This window comes from Patella vulgata, chromosome 4 (genome assembly GCF_932274485.2).
Source record: "Patella vulgata chromosome 4, xgPatVulg1.2, whole genome shotgun sequence".
Lineage (NCBI taxonomy): Eukaryota > Metazoa > Mollusca > Gastropoda > Patellidae > Patella > Patella vulgata.
This window is the reverse complement of record NC_065882.2, coordinates 19,576,956-19,602,886: the sequence shown is the minus strand read 5'-3', so window position 1 is coordinate 19,602,886 and position 25,931 is coordinate 19,576,956. Positions and strand designations below refer to the sequence as shown.

Below are 25,931 nucleotides of genomic sequence, written 5' to 3'. Positions count from 1 at the left end.
AAAATTGGATGGAACGTCCTGCAATTCTGCAGCCGACTAATGAAGATGGGCATACGCCACGCATTGTGTGAATGGAAATTTGCCCGAACTGCATCGTTTTCGCATATTCTTCTTCGAGATCTCGTGTTCGATCCTGGCGTTGGCCAAGAAAGTTGCCGGTGCAAGGCGGAGGTCTGGCAAGACAGAAGGGCCGCTACACTAGAGTCAAAGGGGTTCTTCTCTCCGATACGAGGGGACCCGTCTCATTGGCTCCGTATCAAGTTTTCTCCCCGGATTTGACCTTTCCTTCTGTTTTCTTTTCTGAGATTTTCCAAAAAATGTTGTTTAATCCGCTTCTGAATGATATGCTATTTTGTGGAAGACGTAACGATATATGCCAAGTTTGACACTTGAACACCGAGAACGCGCCATTCCTTTTATTCAAGAGGGCATACGCACCAGGGCCGTCACTAGAAGTTTGGATGATTTTAATATTACACTACCACCATCCTAATATCTCGCGCGGACCCTTTCTGTCGGAAAGGATCGACCAAGGTCTGCAGGGCAACGCGTCACAACCAGTGGTGTTCCATTATGTGATTACGCCCTACCCCTTGAACAATAAATGGGGGACGGTAACATGGGTTCACCAGTGCTGACATTATTTGTCGCCGACTACGCTCTGTGGTAACTAGTCTTGTAGAGTCACATAGATGTGAAAGTTTATTGAGCAATTTCTTCAGGTCGTCCATTGGGGTTACCATCAGGCAATTGTTTCTGTTTCGAATAAAGATCTCCCATCTCTGGACCATCGAAGGTTTATGGCAATGAATATTCGTTTGGTATGTCCATCGAAGCCATTATGGTTTCTGTTTCGAATAAAAATCTCTTATCTCTGGATCATCTCTCGATCGGAATGGCGGTGGTTCAGTGAGTAAGACGTTGGCTCCCCACCGGGCGCTACCGTGTTCGATCCTGCTGCTTGCCGAGAAAGTTCATCGGTGTTTTGCGGCGTAGTGCCTATTACGTAATTTTGAATAGTGAATTTTATTTCGCCCGGCTACTTGGCGTTATACTATAATGCAGTCTTACGTCTATTATACAGTCATCGCTTCGTATTAATTTCTGAATTAAACATCTGATCAGGACGCACTGCATTTGACAGCAGAAGGGGTGGGCGAGATAACCGCCAAGAGTCTGTCGAAATAGTCATGAACCATTGGCTGATTGCTAATTGCAACTTACCTATAGGCATCGAAACTCCAGTCGGAAACTGTATGTGCTTCTGGACTCGGTCATCCAGATTGGCCATGTGCGTGGCCACCAATCAATCATATTGGATAGCTCGACTCAAGATTTGATTTCTGTTGCTGAAATTCAGTCGATAAAAAAAACGAAACAAAAAAGAAAAAAAAAATGACGAAAAGCGACAAAATAATAAAATACTAATCAGTAAATTATTGTGAGAAATAAACATTATCAGTTGGTCTGACGACATTCAAGATTATCAGAGATACCACACACAGAAAACAATCCATCGGTACCACCTGCCAAACTGTACCATACTGGGGATTATGCACTGGAGAATCGCCGAAAAATAACTCTAGTTGTGAGTTGGTCCTTACGCCAAACTATGTTAATCCTGCTAAAAAAAACTGAAAATAAATTATACATTATCTTATGTCAATGTGTATCTGTCTAGTATTTATTCAACATGATAACCCTGTAATTACATTGTAATTAAGCTACTGTCTCTTCACAATTAAACAATCACTTCTTTCGAAAACAAATGTCAACACGTATCTTATATTTATTGTTCATCTTGATGATAACCCTGGAAATACATTTTAAATAAGCCAGAGTTTCTACACAACTCCGATAGACATTCACCTCTTTGGGAAGTATCCAGATGTATCCTATGTTTATTGTTCCACTTGATACCTTTGTAAATAGATTGTAAATAAGCTATTGTCTTCTCAATACTTATGATTTTTTTTTGTAAATAGTAACATATTTCTAAAACTATCCTAATCTAATTTATTATAGTACCGTAGTTGTTACGATAATAAACCAAGTCTCGATTATCCACTTTTAAATTAAATAACTAAATGGCGATCGTGTTTAAATCCATTCAAAATCACAACCATTCGAAGATCTAGAGAGTTGATTATGGGCTTGTCATGTGAATCAGCCCCAAAGAAAGACCTGCAACAGGCAGATTTAGCTCTTGCATAATGCAGCTTTAAGTTATGTAAAGTATATTAAACATACATTATGCAAGAGCTAAATCTGCCTAATGCAGGTCTTTCTTTAGGCCTGAAATGTTATATAAACTATTAATTAGATATTTAATAACATGAAACGACCACAATCGACTCTCCATGCCATCGGATATCTCCGATATTAAGTAGATTAGAACGGTTCAGCCATATTTTGATTTAATTTAAAAACAGAGAAGCGAGGCTCGACTTCGAACAACCAGTATACGGTGGTTGCAGTTAATGCACACATCTTGTCAAACCTTCAACGGCTAATATCTTCACTAGAAGTAGGGTAATTTGAATGAAATTTTCAATATATTCATTTTGCATTATCGAACTATTATAGCAAGAACGGCTAGCTTTTTAACTAAATCTTACATAATGTATTTTTAAGGTGTAAGAAATGTGACAGTATTTGATATCAAGAAATTATCTAAAGCAACTTTATACACAAACATTAACAATAGGCATTAAATCACTGTATTATGAAAACGGATCTAACAAAATACTCATGTGTTGCTCGAAACAACCCTTATAAATATAACTGATTTATTTATATATCACAGAAACTGACATAATTTATCACAGTATCAAAAAAAAAGAAATATTATTTACATATATTATGATCAACATGAATTCACAAACGTGAAGATGGTATCGTTTATATTGAAATAGCTAAATTCCTATTCGAGCTAAAAAGAATTATGCTCATTTTTTATACAAGCTTTCGTTGACTATACGACCATGATTTCAAACTACGCATAACATTAAACTTTTAAAGTCCACGTAAAGTGTTACATTCGATAATTATCCTTGTGGGTTGGTTGATGCAGAGACGCATAAAAACTATAGCAAAGTTGCATTGTGATTAGCCAAAACAATTAAACAAAATTAAGATATTATGCTTATTTTGACAAAAACAAAATTCACTATACCAAAACTGGAAACGATTTATCTACTAGTGTAAAGGGCATATAATAATATATATACACGAAAAACACAAAAGTTAAATCTTGAAATTCATATAAATTTGGACACGCCATATAAAATATGTTAGTAAATAAAATATAGAGAGCGAGAGTAATATTTTTACTATGTTTTACTAAGACAACAATTTGCAGATTTCGTGACCTATACAATTTATCAATGTACTACATCAGTAAGTACATAGACCCATATACTAGAGTGAGCATTTCTTAAACTTAAAATACTTGAAAAAAAAAGAGCCCAAAGCTCTGGCTAACACTCGTTTTTAGCAACGGGCTCATTCCAAAAACAGGGTAGAATTTCAAAAGAAAGGTCTTCGCACACACATGCCACAAAATGCGAACACGCGACAGAAATTGCAACGCAACATACCCTTGTTACTGTATGTATGTTAGTATGCCACATGCCCATTTTGATAAAATCAGAAACACAAAATAGAATCACTCCGGATCGTTAACATGCCCCTTTCTGCGTAATTCACATATGAACGGTCTTTCAATTTTACAGTGATCATTTTCTAAAAACAATTTTGTACTGTTCCACTTCAGTATCAAACAATTTTTCAAGTTATTGTTGATTATTGGTGATACGTCCGTTTTCGGAACTATATGAATAACCTCCCTATGGATAGGTTTTGTTCTCTTGGTATGAATCTTCCATACCCACGGCGCTTGTGTAATATCTGATGATATCGGCTGATTCTTTATCATTCCTGATGTGAGGAATTCTGTGATATGTGGTTGCTCTGAAATAATTGTTTTAAAAATACTAATCATTTCGTGGTAATAAACAATGTTGTTTCAACTTTTAAATATTTAAAGCAGTATAAATTCTACCATTTCGGTAACGGTAACCAAAGATAACACTTTATTTTGTAAGAAGCAAAAGAACTCTAACATTAATTGAATTATGGAGGGGGCGGGGGGAATAAGCGTCTACTGGATTTACATGCCCGGGTGTGTGAAAAATGACTAAAGTTAAATTGTAAAAAGGGAAGTAAGCAGTGACGTACGAACGCTGAATTTCAGAAAAGGAGAGAGAGAGAGAGAAATGGGGTTTAACGTCCACTCGACACAAACTAGGTCATTTCGGGACTAACATATGGTTTAATTTTATTTACATAATTCGCTTGCGCGTAGGAGTTTTTACCAGTGGGAGGAAACCGGAGGACCCAGAGAAAACCCACGAGGTTGGACAGGCGACCCTACTCCTTGCCACGTACAACCGGGGATTCGAAACCACGCCAGTCGACTGAATGACAGACTGTATGATACAGCGCGCGCACGCTAATCATTCAGCCATCCAACCCCCCTTTCAGAAAAGGAGGGGCAGATATATTTTATATTGTAGAAAGGTAATCAAATGCTGATAAGTGATTTTTCAAAGCGTCGCGGTCGTCGGGTAGGGAATATATGATCGAGTGGTCTAACATGCGCCTATTATCTTCGATCCAAAGTTTGAACATGAGAAGGAATGATCAGGCCCGTAGCTAGCGGTGGGAACAAGAGGGGCGCGTTGGACGTTGGCTCCGTATTGCGTCCAATGGAAAGGGCGCCGGTGCGCCCATTGGGGGAACCGATTATTTCCCCAATGGGAAAGACACCATTGGGTGCGCCGAATTTTTCCAGGGGAATGTAACATAATGTCATATGAACCGACCCCGCTGAAGGCCTATTTTGTGTTGAGTGGACCATAAGCTTGTTCCCATTTAACCCCCAAAAAGGTTTTACTTACTAAAGTCGTTGATCAGATAGTCAAACAACCTATTTCCTTCTCTTTCTTGGTTTATAACGAGCAGATGAGAGTCACATTTTCTTTTACAATATCTGACTGCATCCTCCCGTGATTTATTTCTGTGTGTAACAAATTTGTAACAACTGTGCCCGATGCCAACAAACCCCTTTGGACATCTTGTTTTACTATCATGTAAGCACACTGAAAAATAAACATAATTTAAATATTATTTTAGTAGTAGGTAAAAATCGAAAAGATTAACCACTCAGAATTGTAATGTTAATCGGCTACCAATAAGTTTGTTAAGACAATGAGTGCTGGAATTCAATAATATTAAACTGAGACTAAAGTCGATAAGGAATTCAAATAAGTAACCTAGTGATATTCATGTGAATTAAGTGTTAACTTATCTCATTACATACACAGACAAGTAACGTTAGGCCGAGATATAACACTAAATAAATAAAATCAAACAAAACCTTATTGACAACATAAAACATATAATACCCATAATAAATATATATTAAATATGTTTTATGCAAAGGATTGCTAGGGAACCCAACTCACTCCTACACCAAATACGGTATTTGTGTTATATCTTTATTTAAAATATATAATGTGATATAATTGAAATGGGATTAAAGTCCTACTTACGTAGAGACGCAATGTTAATGTGAATTTTTTTTGGATGTGATATAATTGATGTTACAGAGTTATCTGGATGTACAATGTAAAATGACAATGTTTGGTGTGATATAATTGATGATACAAAGTTATCTAGATATACAATGTAATATGACAATGTTTGATGTGATATAATTGATGATACAAAGTTATCTAGATATACAATGTAAAATGACAATGTTTGGTGTGATATAATTGATGATACAAAGTTATCTAGATATACAGTGTAATATGACAATGTTTGGTGTGATATAATTGATGATACAAAGTTATCTAGATATACAATGTAATATGACAATGTTTGGTGTGATATAATTGATGTTACAGAGTTATCTAGATATATAATGTAATATGACAATGTTTGGTGTGATATAATTGATGATACAAAGTTATCTAGATATACAATGTAATATGACAATGTTTGGTGTGATATAATTGATGATACAAAGTTATCTAGTTTTCGTGAAATCCCGACATGTAAAAACAGGACTTAAGAATCCCCGAAGCTTCTCCTCGACCAATACCGGAATTCGAACCCTGGATATTCAGTGTCCTAACCAGTTGGGGAAAGGAGCATACAAAAGTACAGATATTGATATTTATCTTCTTAAGTGCCTTTAAGGACATTACATTAATTCAATTTAGAATTAGATATCAGCTGATATCTATATATAAATATGTATATTTCATACGTTATTATACCATACCATTTCAATAATAATGATTAATACATGAATCGGTGACCTTTCGTACATTGTTACTCACTTTTACAAGAATACAAAATAATTGTTACTTAATAGACGAACTAAGTGAAAATATCTAATAAATGTAACAAAAGGAGTTAAAGAGAAATAAATTTGTTGAGTGACACCCAAGAAATGTTACACCTCCCACAGTTTATTATGCGTTCGCTTAGAGGGGAACTATTTAATGGATGAGTTTGTCTGGCCGAGTGGTCCAATGCGGTCTGTTATTGAGTCAAGTAACATGATAAAATAAATACCCCTTGTCGGAAGTAAATATTGAAATAAAGTCATACCATATTTTACCCTTGAAATAACCTAGTTTGTGTTAACTGGACGTAAAACCCCCATTTTCTCTATTTTTTAAATATCCATAACATTAGTATTGTGAGGGTTTTAGTATAATTTGACTTCACTTTAAACCTGGCAACCCAAATTTGATTGTATGCAATGTTTGTGACAAATCTGCCAAATCATCCTTCGGATACAGACATTTTAACTTTCAATTGACAACGCATTTGTACAAGGTCTTCTTAAAGGGAATTGAAAGGAGCTCGAATCTGCCAATTGTTCGTTCGGATACAGCCATGTTAACTTAAATTATTTAGTGGCGCTCAATGAACAGACGTGAAAAATACCTTATTCTCTGGGGGTCACGGTGGCTGTCCCATTTCGTTTCATTTTTACCTCACTCTCTAAGTAGGGTAGGGATTGGGCTTTCGGTAAATAGTTGTGTCTGAGATTAATTTGAATATGATATTATCCAACATTAATGATATATATTTTCTTGGAAAGGGTGATAATGCATCTTTAAATTGAGCCGAAGTCTTTAAACAAATAAAAAAACCTTACTCGTAATGGATCCATAATCAAGGTAAAAGATTAATGTTAAAGATATGGTTGCCAGGCAAGGAATACCGTTTATTAGAAGCAAAACGTGTTACAATGTTTCGGTGACAGGGTCAATTATTCATTAAAATAATCGGGGCCGGCGGAAGCAATTCTTGATAGGGGGGGGGGGGCTACCATCCTAGGAGTTTAGGCGATGGTCCAGGGGCCGCCTAGGCCCAGGAAGCTCCTGTGGATCTAGATTGTCAGAGACGCTTTCTTGCTAATGAAATTACTCAGCAATGAAGTGAAATTTTATTGATTTTCTAAATCCCTTACCATGCAAACACAGTCGATGGTGGTTTCCTGCGATGCTGAACTTGACAAATATATGCATAATAATACCAAGGTTGTGGATACACTAGAGGTCACAATTTTTATACGATTTTAATGAAACTGACAATGTATAACCTAAAGATCTCGACTTATTTACCTTGTGGACTCTCTAGACCTCTCAGTTTTTATTTGATTGTCAAAACCGTTCACATATGTCACCGTTACATCATAATTACGGCAGAGTTCAAATTTAGTGAAAATCGGACCGAAACTGACCGACAAAATGGTCGCTACCCTTAAAAGCATGTAATACCCAGGTTGTGGGCCATCCAGAGGTTCGAATTTTCATCCAATTTTGATATATCCCAAAGGTCTGGATTCCTTTCGATATTGGCGCGTATTGGACTGTAAACTTTCTGGATTATGACCCTTGATTGTACGATATATCCCGGGGTTTTTTAGCTTCTGGATCCCCTAGGGTTCACCATTTTTATCTTATTTTCAAAACCGTTCAAATATATCACCGTTACACCATAATTTCCTGAAAATCGGGCCGATACTTTCAGTCAAATGGCCACTCCCCTTTACGCAAATAGTATAAAAGCATGTAATGCCAAGGTTGTGGACCATCCAGAGGTCAGAATTTGTATCCGATTTAGATGAACTTAAAACAAGTATCACTAGCTCTTGGATGAGTTCAGTTTTGGTGCGCATTGGCCTCCTGCCTCTTACGCAAAATGTGAAATATATGAATGAAGTTTGTGGACCTTCTTGAGGCTACAATGTTTGTCCGATTCATGAGATGAAACTTTAACTCTCTGTTGAGGATCAAAAGTTCTTGGATGAGTTCGACTTTGGTACGCAGCCAACCTCACATTCTAGAGCTACATTTCCTGCTTTTTACGCAAAATGTGAAATATGTATGAATTTTTAAGCTGTCCAAAGGGGCTACAATTGTTGTCCTATTCTGATGAAACTTAATAAATATGTCAAGGATCAAAAGATCTTGAATGAGAGGATGAACCCTATTGATTTTACCTCTCCCCATACATTCTTGAAAATGTGGGCGTCTTTTGCATGGCAACCGCTTGTTTTAAGTGGTCACAAATGATAGCAGTTTGAGCATATTCTCTTTTCATTATCTATATTTTAACTATTATAGCAATAACTGCCAGCTCTTTATATAATCTTACCTAATGCCGCTTTAATAATTGTAAACTCAAAGATGGAATGTTCTTTCTTTACTACGTTGTTATTACACATCTACGAGATTTACAACCTTACAACGATTCAGCGATTCATAAAGATCTCATTAATATTACAATAAACGCGTGTCATCTTTCTATCAAAATAGAATAGTTTGTTGTAAATAATATAAATAATGTGTATGAAAGAACAATATACTAGATGTTTTATACTGACGTCCAACAGAAACTATATATATCAACACTTTGAGAGACCACTGAATGGCCAAACAAAAACATTGATCGATTATAATAATTATTGAACTAATCACGGTAATAGTACGGCTGATTGAATAAAGTCTATATTTGGTGTGTTGTCCCTTGAATGTAGGATAAAGTAGTCTAATATCGTATATTGATACCTATATCTTGAAGGGACCAAGAGGAGATTAGTTACTACAAACATTTTATTATAAATCTCGCCAAAACACCCGTTCATTTCGCATTCATTTCATCACGTTTAGTGTAATAATTCAAAAATTATTCAGTCATTTGCAAAAGTTTAAGACCACAAAAGTTTTTTCCATGTTTTTCCCCCAATTGCTCACTCGGAATATCATTTCAGCTCTTTTTGTCGGACTGAGTGGGGGGTTTTTGCCCATTTTTAAAATGCTTGATTCGTTGCAATAAATCCTCGTGTTTATGGATGCAATCACTTCTAAGGACTGATTAAAACTGATGCAATAGGAGGAAAAAACAAAAAAGTACGCAAAAAACGCTTGGTGGTCTCAAAAATTTGCAAATAACAGTAATAATGTCTTTAAGGTTTGACATTCTGTTTTTAAAACTATGTTAACACTATTGCGCTGGAACTATAGTTTGACATGAAGTTGTCGAACATCCATTGTCCCACGTGAAATGTTAATGACACAGGTACAATGTTGTTTTAATTATTCCACTTTAAATATATTTACTCGGTTTTTTTTTCTCGACTAACCCATATATTAAATATTCAATTTTTTTTAATTTTTTTTTTCTTAGAAAAACACCTATAAATTGTGATATTTATACAATTCCTAATTACTTTAAACTCAAATTACCTTTTGTTATGCAGATATAAATGGTTTTAATATAGAACGCCGTAGTGATTTTAATACTTTAATACGACACCGTCAGTATAATGTAACCTCTTGTTCAACAATATAATTAATATTTGATCTTTATTTCGTTCAAGTTTTAATTCGTTATTCTATTGAAATCTAAATTTAGGCACTGTGATTGATTAAAGTCATTCTAGCCCATGTCAAAACATCTTTTCACTGGCTCGGTGAAAGGTCGGGTCAACTGAACAGAAAGTCCTGTTTAAACATTCTTTTTAGAGAGAGAGAAATGGGGTTTAACGTCCACTCGACACAAACTAGGTCATTTCGGGACTAACATATGGTTTAATTTTATTTCAATAATTCTCTTGCGCGTAGGGGTCTTTAGGAGTGGGAGGAAACCGGAGGACCCGGAGAAAACCCCACGAGGTTGGACATTCTTTTTAGTCCCTATATACTAAATCGTAAACGCAAACAGAGAGATATAGAAATGGGGTTTAACGTCCTCTCGACACAGACTAGGTCATTTCGTGACTAACATATGGTTTAATTTTATTTCAATAATTCGCTTGCGCGTAGGGGTCTTTACCAGTGGGGGGAAACCGGAGGACCCGGAGAAAACCCACGAGGTTGGACAGGCAACCCTACTCCTTGTCACGTACAACCGGGGAATCGAAACCACGCCAGTTGATTCAATGACAGGCCTCGTGATACAGTGCTCGCGTGCTAACCATTCGGCCATCCAACCCCCCTGTAAACGCAAACAAAATAAAAACGAAATTGAAACGAAGGTAAGAAGGTTTTCTTCCACCGGGCTCGAAAGTTTTTGAAAGGTGGTCTCTAGCGTCGTCTTGGCATGTACCTCGGGTAACTGGAGGTCACTTTGGAAAAACACAGAAACTGAGATTTAACACATCATAGTCCTAACGATCCATCTACTTCATACCTCAGGCGGAGCTAACTGTAGACAGGAGTCTAAGTTTGGGATGATACCACTAATACCCACATTCAGAAAAGTCAACGGTTTTCTTCTACTTTACCATCAAGTAAAAATGTACTTTTTAAAATTAATTATACCAACAACTTTTCTTTAAAACATTACTCGGCATACCCCCAGAAAAATCTTCTACTTTACGATCAATTTATACCAACATTTTTTTTTCAAAATGCCCTTTTAGGCACCGGACCTCTGGACAAATGTTCCCCCCCCCCTCGGCCCTCCGTGCAGTAGTATGTCCATTCTCTAGCCTTCTGTTTGTTTATTACCCAGATCTTATCTTATGCTAGAGCTTGTACATTATCTGTACTTTCGAGTTACTGTACGAGCCATCTACTTTATAAATTGGAGATTTTGATTCATTTCAAAACTGAACAATAAACAATTATAAACCACGGTGTTATCTCCGTTTGCATAAAATAGATTTTGAAGAACAGGATATTTAACACCAGGAAATTGTTAAAATGTCTGTGTCTTCTATCATCATAGATTTATTTCACTAAAATTGTGTTTTGGGACTTTTTTGGGGCAGGGTATGCTTAAACATTTTTAAACATGGTTCTCTGAAAAACTCTTCAATATAACCCTATAATGTCATTTTTTTTTATAGACTTCGATTTAGAATGCCCTATATTTTATTTCATTTCCCACCAGAGGGACAACGGTATTTACCTAATCGACTTGAATTGGTCGTCGGCATAACATCTTTAAAGGAGCTAAATCTGTATTCTTTGGCACCTAGAAATGGACAGAAATGGGCTGCAACGCATAATGTAATAAGAATGTATATTGACTGTTTTTACTCTAATTTCTAATCAGTTATATGCTTATTCTAATCTACACCGATAGTTTTCTCCTGGAGGATATGTCTAGCCTCGTTTATCGAGTCGCTTCATTACAAATGATGCTCGAAAGCATTCTGGCACGCGATTCGTGTGCCAGCTTTAAAATTTTCATTTTGTCTTAAATATTGGATATCAGAGCCCAACACCAATGTTGATGTAATTTGACCAATATGTCGTGTTTGCAATGTCGAAGACTGTGGATGATATTGAGTTAGAGACTTGCCTCCTTTAATAGTTAATTGCAATAACAAATGAGTTACCGACAATATAGAATATACAGTGAATATGGCCGAACATACTGAGCAAGACCACATATTGGGTCTGATTTAAGAATATTCCGCCAATGACATGTTCTAAATTAAAAACAGTCTGGTTGGTTAGTCACACTGACGAGAATAAAAAAAACAAATTATGCATTAAAGCTGGATTCACTCAACGCTATTTGCTACTTTTGTTTACCCCTGCGAACTAATTTTTATCAGAAAAATTGTTTTTCGGAGATTCCATGCAGCTTTAAGTGCATATGACTCTTTCAAGTTCACCTATATGTATAGTGGTATAATGGCTGACAGATATGGAAGGGGATCGACGCCACATTAAAAGACATGTAAACACGAGTAGAAGTTACTATGTCAGCATATGAAAGTGTTGTTTTGATGATTTTTCCATGTTCGATTTTACAAAATAGAAAAGTATTGTCCACTAACGAAAAAACACATGTACAAATGCGCCTTGTAACGTTTGTATTTTCTACATCTGATCTTTCAACTGTTGTAATTTCTACTAGTGCATAATCGACATATGTAACTTCGACATCGGTATTTTCTTCCAATGTAATTTCTCCACATGTCACATCAACGACTGAACGAGTGTAGAACTGTAGTGTAGATAGTGCTACCATCTGACAACCAAAAAAAGAAGAAAGACCTGTGTCACTTATGTAGTATATTTGTACGCTTATGTGCTCTAAGAACAAGTTTTTTGTGGAAGATATTCAAACATAAATATACCTGATTATTATTGTCCATGGCTACGATTGAACGATGTCACCATTGTGGAGCAGACGACAGGGCCGACAGGGGCGGTTCTTTATTCGAAACTATAACTATGCATTCAAAATTATGTTAACGACATGAACACCAGAAATGGTGAATTCAAGACACATACAAATAACAAAGAAAGCAAACTATTAAAAGTTGTATTAAAATTTAGCATAAAACAATATGTTAGTGTTAACTTCCGTTAAAAATTATTGATGCTCCCCATGCAACTTTCTGGTAGTAGGAATGACTTTCCTCGAAGGGTAGCCTCGGTCATCCAAGCCCGTTAGTCGAGGGAGCTATCGCGGAGGAGCCATATTGTCTGGATGACCGAGACTACTTGAAGGGAGGTTTTGTTTTTATGACGCAAGCTTCGGCTAAAATCGGAACCACGCCTTGATGGATGTGACATGTGGAGAAATTACATTGGAAGAAAATACCGATGTCGAAGTTACATATGTCGATTATGCACTAGTAGAAATTACAACAGTTGAAAGATCAGATGTAGAAAATACAAACGTTACAAGGCGCATTTGTACATGTGTTTTTTCGTTAGTGGACAATACTTTTCTATTTTGTAAAATCGAACATGGAAAAATCATCAAAACAACACTTTCATATGCTGACATAGTAACTTCTACTCGTGTTTACATGTCTTTTAATGTGGCGTCGATCCCCTTCCATAGACAGAGAGAGAGAGAGGAATGGGGTTTAACGTCCACTCGACACAAACTATGTCATTTCGGGACTAACATATGGTTTAATTTTATTTCAACAATTCGCTTGCGCGTAGGGGTCTTTAGCAGTGGGAGGAAACCGGAGGACCCGGAGAAAACCCACGAGGTTGGATATAATGGCTGACTGTACATTAACAAGGTCATTCTGATATTACACAATTAAGATCAGTTTCATTCAGATTTGGACCTTTAATATCAACTAATGTAGTTGTTAACCCCGTATATCCAAATTCAAATTATTATTACTAACAAAATATAAGAATATGTAATAATAGAAACTTTGTGTGCGATAGGTGAACCAAGCGGAATAAGTCAACACATGCACAAAGTCTGGCCCATTCACAAAACCAGTGTGGAATACAGCTAATACGTACTATGGGTATTATTAAACCCATAATATAAAGGTGATTCGATTTTAATATGACGCACAGTTCTTTGATTTATAGTATGGCTGACTTTGATTGTCTTTCTTGGCGGTGATTTATATCTATACGTGGATTACTGAAAACTTGATAAAATTCTTATGTTGAATTTACGGCGCCACCGGCCTTAGCATATTATCATATAGGTGATAGACTTTACAAGACGATCGTCATTCATAAATAGATAATAAGGCGTAAATCGGCTACTGTACTATGGACATACATACATGTTTAAACACTGTAGGTGTAATGTTCAAAGATAGTAGACCCATTGAGAACAATAAAACTATAGTACTTGTCTGCCTCGTCCCACAAAAACTTCTTTTATAATATTTTATGAACACGACATTATAGATAGTTTTGCCCTTAATGATCTGCTTACGTGGCGGTTTATCAAATTGGTCAATAATTAAGAAACGTATATTAACTCAACTCATAGAAATCTTTGAGCTTATTAATATGATGCTAACAACATATTGTGGATTAACTCAAAGAACCACTGCCTTCAAGATTCATGATATTTCAAATATTAATTACCATTCACATCTGCAGAAATGATCTCTACATTGCTTAGGCCAATCAAATCTGAAATCCATTTTTTGCGTGGCTATGACTGATTACATTTGACCAGACCAATTAAATCTGAAAACAGCTCTTCTCAGATGTAAGACCAACCAGACGAAATCATCCAAATCACTCATTCATTCATTGCTATACCCAATGAGATCTGAAACCTCTCTGTTTATTTTTGAGGTAAATCACATTTCAATTTTTATTGATAAGGTCTTTCAGGTCCGAAAATATTTCTTTTGATTACTATGGCAAATCAAATCCGAAAACTCATCTACATGTATTAATTGCTATAGCCAAACACGTAATAATGAAAGTCATCCATTTATTGCGAGGGCTAACCAATTCTCAAACGCTTGCATTAATTTACCGCTAGAACCAATCAGTTCTATAAACCTCGTCTTCATTTCTGAGGCCAGTCAGATCTGAAAACACCTCTATAGATCTGAAAATGTCCTGTTGCTTGTTAAGCCACGTTTGATATGAAAAGGTTTCTGTTCATCAGATCTGAAAAGCGTTTGTTCTTTGTTAATGTTAGGTTGCCACTGTCGTGCGATGCGTTATGCCCCCATCAGACCGGGGTGGCGTCCTTACTGCGCTGCTGCAACCGTACGGCGACCAGAAAATGCACAAGGTCGCCCGCAAACGTGAAAACAACGCGAGAAAATGTCCCAAAAAATTACAAACTGTGCAGTTATACAACGTTATCACGTCGCGCCCGTCACGACCTCTCCGCGCTTCTGGCGTTTCTATTGAGATCTATTGGCTTAGCCACGGCGATCATCGGCGAACCCGCGGCGCTCTAACCACGCTCATGGGATTCTTCCCACACGTCTTCTACGTGTATCGCGACTGCACGTGTGTTTCTACCACGTGATCACGGCGACAATTTTAGCTGGTCAGATTTTGGGAAATTTCAAGATGACGACATACACACTGATGTATGAACTACTACTTCTACCTGGTGCTTTAACGTCTGCTTCCACAGAAGTGATATCGCAGACAAGACATAGGAGTGCCGAAGCTTTTTCCTGTTTTTAGAAAATGATTTTGCATTCTTTCCATTTGCGGCCTTAGGCGATGGAGTGGGTTTACTGGGAAGTTTTAATCACCTGTTTTTATACTAAGTCGCACATGAAAAACATGGTCGCCATAGGAGCGTAATGCAAGCTTGGTAACCGCGTCATGCTTGTATTAAGAACTCCATAAACGTAGTAGGAACTCCATAAGATCACCATATGCGCAATGGGAGCCCCATGAGTACGTGGTGCAATCGTGCAACAGTGGTAAAAACGTTGTAACATTGACATGACGACGCCATAAGGACTACGAACGCTTGGGAGGGTCGTGGCAGACACACAAGGGTCGTAGTGAAGACGCCATGGAGTCGCAGTTGCAAATGTTACAATTTTCGTAGCGTCTTTGCCACGTGTGTACTGTGCTTGTACTATGTTCATGGGTTCATGGAGATGTCACAACGCTTGTCTCACGATCTTTGGGACCCACGACCTTCTCACAGCTTTTCATGTCAGATCGCAGAGCCTTGCACAAAACAAACGGCGTTACTCGGCGACCATTGACGAACATGGAGACCACAGCAAGATATCTGGCGTTTCCATCACGCTATTACCACGCTTATGGTAATCGTGACGCGCTCTGATGCCATTTTCTGTCGCCGTAGCAGCGCATAGCAGTAAGATCGCCACCCTGATTTGACGGGGCATTACGATAGGATCGTCGCTATTAAGTCCACAATCTGATACGTGCAGATACGTTCGGATACATTTCGATACGATCAACACGATTGCTTCGACTGACCACAATACATAAGACCTGATAGGATCACCACGATTACTCCACGATTAAAACCACGACTTCAATCGTAGCGCGAATCGTGATAGTGGGAACCTAGCATAAGACTAATGCTAGCTTCCCACTGTCGTGCGATGCGTTACGATGCACTGTTAAAAATAAATGTAAAATTACAGTGAACAATATGTAATTTCTTTAACATAACGCTGTAAAAATACCACTGCATGTTTTTATACTATAAATTTACTGTATTGGTGAGGTAACATGGAATTACGGTAGAAAATTGGTAAATTAACAATAAAAGTGTAGTTAGAACTGTATTTGTATTACATGTAACCTGTATTGATACAACTATGTTTGTTAACGTCGTGTATGTTGTATTTTAACCTTTTACACCAAATTGTAAATTAACTGTCAAATAGTGGCCACATCGGCACTCTTTGGCCACATGTAAGATTACATCAAACTTAATGTAGAAATACAACCATATGTCAGTTTACTTTATGTGAGCTGTATATTAACAGAAATGCCATTTGAAATTGTTTTTTAACAACAAATTGTAAATTAACTGTCAAATAGTGTCCAAATCGGTTATTCCCCTTGACCATATATCGAATTTTTTGCAAAATATTTACTTTCCATTATCGAATGATGTTTTGCATGCTCGGCTGGAACTCCCGCAAAACTTTATGTGATCGCCAGGGTAGAACCTAGGACTACTTAGCCGAGTGGGGACAAAAACATTCGCTTTATAAATGTCACCTTTTCAAAGTATATTTCAAGTAAATATACACTTCAAATTGTATTTTTACCGTAAAATGACTGGCAGAAAGTTGCCAGTAAAATCACTGTGTTTTAACACTGACTTGTAAATGTACCCCTAAATGTACACTGTGGTTGTAAATTTACCTCAAAGTTATTTTACAACCACAGTGTAAATTTACATTGAGTGTAAAATAACTTTGAGGTAAATTTACAACCACAGTGTAAATTTACAGTGAATGTAAATTTACCTCACTTTCTAATTACAAGCACAATGTAAATTTACATCGAAGTTATTTTACACTCTCTGTAAATTTACATGTTGTTTGTAAATCTTAATCTACCGCTTAGGTGTAAATTTACAAGTCAGTGTTAAGAAACAGTCATTTTACTGGCAACTTTCTGCCAGTCAATTTACGGTAAAAAAACACAAAAAATATTTACAGTGTAGAATGGTCTCTACTGAGTCCACGATCTGGTACGTGTAAATACGTTCGGATACGTTTCAATGTATACGATCAAAACGATTGCTACGACTGACCACAATATATGATTAGACCTGATAGGATCACCAGTTTTCAGTTTACTTTTACCTCCAGTAATTTGATACATTCAATACATAATATGTTATGCAATATGAACATTATTTACAACAGAGCTTTATTTGCAAATCTTGCATACATAGTTATTCTTATCAGATTAAATTACATAGCCTACTTATCAAGCCTTTTTCTATGTTTACCAATATTTTGTGTTAGGAAGGCCAACCCACTTGAACAGAAAATTATAGGGAAGGGCCGAACATGTTGAAACTACTCTATTAAAACTTGTCATATGCAAACACTAGTGTATAAATCCTAGTTTAACCCGGAACTAGGTTGAAAAATTTCATTGATCTATAGGTATATCGATCGACCGCGATTTATAAACGATAAAACCGGACATTTGTAGCACTACCGTCGTTGCGACATTGTTTTTAAAATTATAGACAAGGAATAGAGAAATAAGATGGCTTTATATTTCATTAGTTAATATCTTTGGCAAGTTGGTAGGTTCCCACATATGTAGAATTGTACTAAATCAACTTAGTCTGTAATTGACAGTTGACATATAAAAAAGAGCTCTTTAATCAAAACGTGTCAATAATTTACCACCAGAATTACACGTGAGTGAAATTATTCTAATTGCATCATTTGATTTAAAGTAACCAATCATTTTGTTAATTACACAAGTTCAGGGCCATGATCACGCTTTATTGTGCATGATATTCATATACCTTTAAAAGAAACCGGGGAACCCTGTAAGTCAGACTTCTATTAGGTTCCAGAGAGCTTCCATCTGAGTTCCTAGACAGCCGCGAGGCTGGCTGGGGTAGAGAAATGGTTTTAGCTAGTATTGTTATCTATTATGCTTGTATCCATATGTATTCAGCTATATATATATATAAAATGTAGAAGCAAACTGTTGCATTGTTATTCCTGGTAAGACAAACGTCTTAAGAAAACCATTAAGAAGTAAATACACAACGTGAAGCAGAAGTAAAGACAGCTAGAGACAAATTCTAGACGATCACAAGGCTACAGAAATATGTAGTAAGAAAAGATGCATGGGTCGTACATAGGATGTGGCGACCGGTTTCCTCATCCGCTCTCCATGTCAGACAAAGGACCTATGGTGCTACACATTAGCTTAGTCATTGTTTTCAGTATCTCGGTACTCTTGTTATCCCACGCCACACGAACGTCAGGGGGTGATACGGTAATAGGTCCAAACCACCCAGCCGTCCATTCGCCCCGTTTTTGTAACCGGTGCATATCTGATAACCGATACAAGATATTTTTTTTTTATAAAACTTTGCAATCTGATTAAATTACAGATCTATATTTCGTTTCGTTTTTTTTTATACTTTCGATGACCTACACTACATGAAGATCTGACAAGTTGTACTCGAAGGTCATATCAGGGGTAATACGAGAAGCTTTTGACCCTATGACGTCAGGCATTGATTAGTCAATCAGCGTTGACGTTTCTAGTGGTTTACCCACAGTTCCGTGCATGGTACGGGTGCATGGCACGCCAAGAATTCGCCGTAACAGACCGTTTCATTGGCTTATCCCTCACTTCAACTAGACCGCCGGTAATATAACAACTCTTCCAGATCCTAGTGTAGTAAAGACAAGTAAAACGAAATTTTGAACTATAAAAAACGAAACGAAATAGGATCAGTGTTTTAATCAGATTGAAAACATTGTACACACATCAACCTTTTATAGTAGTTGACTAGCCGTACCTTTTCGTTAATTAGAAATTTCTCGGATTTAGTCATTGTTTTGTTGTCCATGGAACCAAGTTTGAGAGCGTGATGTTGACGATACAGGCACTTGAAGGGATTAAAATAAAACTTCTTACTACTGCTTGGCTATATATTATGTACTGCTTGACTATATATTATAGTATTAGATAACAAACCTCATCTCTCAACCCTCCCTGTTTCGAGATAAGAGATGATGCCATTACCTTCAACGTAGCACATGCGGGAGCGATTCGCACCCGACATTTGTAAACAAAATTGACAATATTTTTAATCAAAACAACGATTATTGTTATTTATAATTTTTCTGCCACACCCAACTACAATTAACAATAAATCCTACCTAAAACGGGTACAAATCCCCTCTTTTTAAATCAAAGCGACAGTAGATTGCTTTTTCCGACATTTTAAAATTACGTCTGTAACACATAAAGGCGGGGCCTCGTGTGCAATAGCCAATCAAAGTACTAATCTGATCAGAGTTGCGCAGTAGTAATACGCCGTAATTATGAAAGTCCGAATCAATTTTGATAAAAACAACGCTTGATTTACTTTATTGTCAATATTTGCTGATAAATGAATGTTGTTTCAGTAGATTGGACTGCGTATGTGTAATAAGTACTAATAGTATAAAATTAACTTATTTTTAAGATGGTACATCTATATATATATTTGGGACTGTCGTTTGTCTGTCTGTCTGTTCGGGGTTGGCGGCTACACTAGGTCTGCCCCGAGTCTGAAATTTGGGGTATAAGGTTACCTCGGACCGGGGAGTAACATAGACCAGGTGGCGTTAGTCTACCACTTCCGGTTTCGGAGTTATGACCCCCGAGCGAAGCCGGGTATCCTGCTAGTACATTAATAAAGAAATTGAGTTTGCCACTTGGAACTAAAGGCATCCAATCGTAGCTAAAAACAAGCACATCGGTATATCTCAGCGTTTTTAGTTACGTTCTCGTAGCTAATTATAGTATATACTATAATATAAAGTCAAGCAGTAGTAATAAGTTTTATTTTAATCCCTTCAAGTGCCTGTGGTTGACGACTACTCTTCTTATTAACCTCTGGTTTGGGCAAGTAAAGTAGCATACTTAAAAAAATAGCTGGTCTTATCCAAAACAGCGTAAGCAGCTTTGAGAGTGATCATTAGCACATAAAGTAAAACTGGGGAATGGCGGAAATTCTTTCGGTCTGTGTTAGGGGGTTATTTGTGAACCCGGTGTAGTAGTGGACAAGTTCAGCTTGCAAAAGCACATGCTTGTCAAGTAAGGATTTCAGAATTTTATCGCACTGTGTGTCTTGACCAGACTTGACGTTTTATATAAATAATCAACAACAGTGGTTGCTGTAATAAAGGAATCGTTCTGTCATGATATAACCAGATAAAGAGAAATAAAATTAAATGGAATGAAATGGGGTTTAACGTTCTACTGTTCTGCACCAATCACCGGTGGCCATTTGCCATGCGACTTTTCCGTCTTCGCATCGTCAAATTCCAGTTATCTATGGTTCTTTTACGTGCACGCCAAAGTGTAAAGGGGACTTCTGTTTTTGTCCCATGTATATATTGAGGGAAATTGGGTTTTATGTACATTTGACACAAACTATGTTATTTCGGGATTAACATATTGTACAATTTTATTTTTTCAATAATTAGCTTGCGTGTAATAATCTTTAGCAGCTGGAGGACATCCAATCTGATTAAAACACAGATCCTATTTCGTTTCGTTTTTTTATACTTCAAATTTGGTTTTATTTGTCTGTATACGAAAGTATACAAAAACGAAATGAAATATAGGTTTGTTTTTTAAAGGCTCAATACTACTCTTGTTGTAACTGAATAATATGTCCCAATCTTTATTCTGTCAACAAATTGTACTATTTTACAATATTCCAATTAATTGATGATACAAATTTCATCTTAACACACCTAATTTAAAAAAATTGGAAAAATTCAACTAAATGATTTGAAAAGCCTGACGTTAAGCTTTTCAAATGTGACTTGGATTTAAAAATATTTTGGAACCCTCTGGACAAGTAAAATATGATTTAATGGATAATTTACACAACAGGTAGGACACTAACACATCTAGTACTTAGAATAAGGCTATTTTTTTTATTTTCTGGAGCTGTCAAGCCAGCAAGAGTGTTATTGTCCCTTTAATCAGATTGGAGGAAATCCCACGATCTTGTCACTTAAAAAATCGGGGTCAAAACCAAACCACCAAACTCAATGACATACCCTATGATCTAAAGCGCACGCTTTGGCATTTGCGTTTGTTGTTATTGTTTGTAGTGTGTCTTGTCCGTGGGGTTGTCTTCTGTAATTGTTTGTGTGGCGCGGTTCTTCTGCATTCACTATATAAGGTGCCTTTTAATGTGGGCGTATAAACAGTGTGGATGATACTATTCTTAGAGTTTTGAGATCTGGTGGTATTTAAACCTTTTCTATACTTATAAATAAATAATTTGGACGAGAAAGCAGTAAACCATAGTACTAATGAAATAAAACCCCTGTCCTTTACCTTATTGACATGTGTCGCTTTTTTAAACACTGTTTACATACAATATTTGATGGTACGGCGTGTTTAAATTAAATTCTCTGATGGTTTGATGGACAGAAATGGTAAAACTATTAGACGAGACACATTTGACATTCACAGATCGTCAACTACAATTAAGTTTAAGCTCCAGAATATAATGGGTGTCGTACAAGCTGATTCGGCACTATTTAAAATTTATCGGTATTGTGATTTTATCTAATAAGGCAACTCATCACACTCCCACTCATACAGTAGCGGTGTCAAGCCCAAGGGGACCCGATGCATATTGTGTCATTAACATTTCCTTAGATTAAAAATACATTATGTAAGATTTAGATAAAGAACTAGCCATTCTTGCTATAATAGTTCGAAAGTAGATGATGTAAAATGAATAATTTGAAAATTTCATTCAAATTACTCTATTGCAAGCGAAGATATTTATAGCCTTTGAAGGTTTGACAGACGTGTGCAATAATTTCAACCACCGTACTGGTTGATCGAAGCTAAGATCCTCCATATTTGATTAAATCAAAGTATCGCTGAACCATTCTAATCTATTTAATATCGGAGAAATCTGATGGAATCGAGAGTTGATTAAGGCCTGGATCAGTTAATTAATGTCTAATTAATACTTTAAAAAACATTTCAGGCCTAAAGAAAGACCTGCAATAGGCAGATTTAGCTCTTGCCCTAGCTCATTCGGTGCCGACGAGGGCTCCCGATTATGGACTTAACTTGCATCCAGTATAGACAAGGGCACGTTTCACATCTAATAACCATTGAAAGTTTCCATCAAAACGCTAAAAGTAAAAATCAAATTTAAAGGCCCAATATCCTAGAATATAATTTACAAAAAAGAGTTTTAGACCCAACCTAAAGAACTTGTATTTAAAATAATTCCAGTCCAAAAGTGTTTTTTTTTTTGTAAACTGGGTCAAATTAAAGTTTACGTTGGTTTTCTATTGATTTCATCCTGTCATCTTTCAGCCTCCCAACAAAAATGCAAAAAAGGGAAGCATTTTCCAAACATTCAATATTTTATTTGTTTAATTCTAGTATTACAGGAGGGCAACTATAGGCAGCTCTGAATGATGCAGTTGTGGACCATGAAATATTTCTGGCAATTCCGACACGATAAAACTTGCTTGCTATAATAAATTGCTCCGGGGAGTGGTACCCATGGTAAATATCTGGCTTCCGGTCCTTGCCAATACTCTGACACCGAATATTTTAGTCGAAGATTGGCCTTTAATCGTTATATTTTATTATGAAGACAAATTATAGTTGTTTATTTATAAAATAGACAATCATGAATGATAACGAATACTTAAATTTTTGGGGAATTTCTAATCTTTGTCTTTAAAGTATGAGATAACGGAAATAAAAAAGTAACATCTTTAAGATATCGGAGAATGTAATATTAATAAAAGAAGTCCTTTATTTTTAAATAAATGTGATAATGTTGATCAATTCATGGTATCTTGAAATCTATACATGACAATTTAATCACCGATAAGGACATCACAACAGCTATGCATTAAGTGAAAATGTCCTTGATAACCCAATTACATACAGACTTGAGTAATATATTTAATACCACCCGCACATTCTTATCACATACTAATTATTATGGCAGTAATATATACCCATGTCTTAAATAAATTATTCTTTTAATAGAATAAAAGAATGAACTAAAAAGATATAAAAAACATTTTTGTAATAAAAATAAAGAATATAAAGGGGAAAAGTAAACTTTTGAAATACTTTGTCAATTACGACAGAGTTGCTCTTCCAGATTGATTTAAGAATAGTATTGGTGAGGCAAATTCATTAAGGTGGCGGCTATTTTAATGTTTTCGTTGACCGGTTTGACTTGGGGTCTTTCAAAATAAGTTGCCATAACCATGATATTTTTGCAAATTAATTTGCAGGTCTATATGATACACAAACTAGTACCATGTTTTTCTAATAATTATAGGTAAAATAGATATACGTAAACAAATTAAGGGATACACTACCAAATTAGAGTTTTATACTAATAAATGTTGTTGAAAATCATTATTGCGGGGAATTGCATAAAGACAGTTAAACAAAGGTGAAGCAGAGCGACAGATCAGTTGCCGACCCTTATAGGTTCCACATAGACTTATATCCCTTTTCACCCGAGTCCCAGGTACAAGAAACCGATCCAAAACGGGCACAGATTCAAACCGCGACATCGGTATAAAATTAATATCGACTAATTGTTATAAGTATCGCAACTTTATGTACCTGACTTACAAAGGCCTACATAAAAATTCACGTCAATGTATTAAATGTTTTGGCATTGGTTTATTTTGCAGAAATATAAAGCAATTTCATTATTGAAATATGCATATACCTTTACTATAAGATTTAAAGTTATGACATGAATTTCATTACACTATAAAATGTAGACTATTATATACATATATATGTATGGAGCTACTATTGTTTGCTTTAGATATATTTACAAAGTTGTCCTCAATACGTAGATATAAAGATAAATGTATATTATAACAAAGAGCCTTTCTGCTGGTCATAGGTTAAAAGAATTTCCAAAAAAAAGCACCCCACCACTCCTTTATTTTAATCACTCATCTACCCCCACAATCGATCTTGCGATATGCAATTATACAATAAAAAACCCACACATTTTTATGCATTATTAAAAAAATATAATATATACTGGAATAAGAGTAAAATTCATTTAATTACCTTCATAGATCCATTTTTTTCTCTTGATTTGTTTTTCAAGTCCTTTAATTCTTTCTTGCATTTTTTTTGTCTCTTCATTCGTTCGATTTATGTATTTCTCCATCCCCTCAATGAAGTCGTCAACCCTTTTTCTCAGATATTCACAATTACAGTTATTTGGGCAACACACTTTAATAAATGTAATTAGAATGAGCAGAAATAGCAAAAGTTTCATGTCATAAACCTTTCCCAGTCCGAACCTTTGAAAAAATAATGGACTCCATAAAAGAGCTTAGCTGCACGCATAACAGTCTATTCTACTATATATATGTTAACTTTAACAATACAACTTCAGCGCGATATACACCGAATTATCCAACCTTGATCACAATTATTTAGACTCTGATTTTAACACCTGTCTGTACATGTTGATTTTGACTTCATTTAAGCCATTAACAAAATAATAATAATAAATATGCACTGCCCACACTCTGTTACACCATTTTTTAAAACAGATAACCAGGTCGAAATATTATACTGGATGTCAAAGGTTGAAATTTCGCCATGACGATGACAGCTGATTTAACGCCGGTTTTTTACTCTTTGGTAGGATTTGTTTCTGGTAATGACAACAACATAAATGTAGTTCCTTTCGAATAAAAAAAATGGCTACGATTTCCTAGAAATTGATGCACAGCTTACTTTAACTACTAAGATATTATAGGCTTACTTTCGCCTAGATATACGTGTAAGTTATAATATACCTACATAGCTGTATGAATGATGACATGTGACTGACATATATTGAATGGGTGGATCTACCATTATCTATAACGCTGTACATATATATATTTCAGGCCTCCCCGAAGAAATAAATTTACCTTTGTATTCAATGAAGAGAATTTTAAAATTTCTTTCATTGAAATCAATAAGCAAAGCTAAGCCTTGAAAAAAATGAAACATAGTCTACATGATTCATGAATAAAAAAATTCCACTCTGTTAGAAAATTTTAGACAACAGTTAAAGAGGCATTAGGTAAGATTAGATAAAGAGCTGACAGTTCTCGCTATAATAGTTGAAAAATAGATAATGAAAACAAAATATGCTGACAATTTCAGTCAAATTGCTTCGCTCTGAACCGATATATTAGCTATTCAATTTTAGGCTAGCCTCGGTCGTCATTGCTAACGTTGGTATGATAATAAACAAAGTCTCGATTAACCATTTTTACGTTAAATTATCCGTCACAAAATGTATTAAGATCCAGTAAATATCCGAGGCTAATGATTGCATCGAGGGTTGATTATGGTCTGGATAAGTTAATTAATGTCTAATTAATA

The 25,931-nt window shown here is 35.9% G+C and overlaps 1 long non-coding RNA gene across 1 annotated transcript; it reads right to left on the bottom strand.

Annotated features, from left to right (window-relative positions):
- Positions 1-1,652: 1,652 nt before the first annotated feature.
- On the bottom strand, positions 1,653-25,364 carry LOC126818404 (uncharacterized). Its single transcript, XR_007679220.2, has 3 exons — positions 24,612-25,364; positions 4,962-5,162; positions 1,653-3,972 (listed from the first exon to the last, which is right to left on the bottom strand). It is a non-coding gene; the product is annotated as an uncharacterized LOC126818404 (long non-coding RNA).
- Positions 25,365-25,931: the final 567 nt, after the last annotated feature.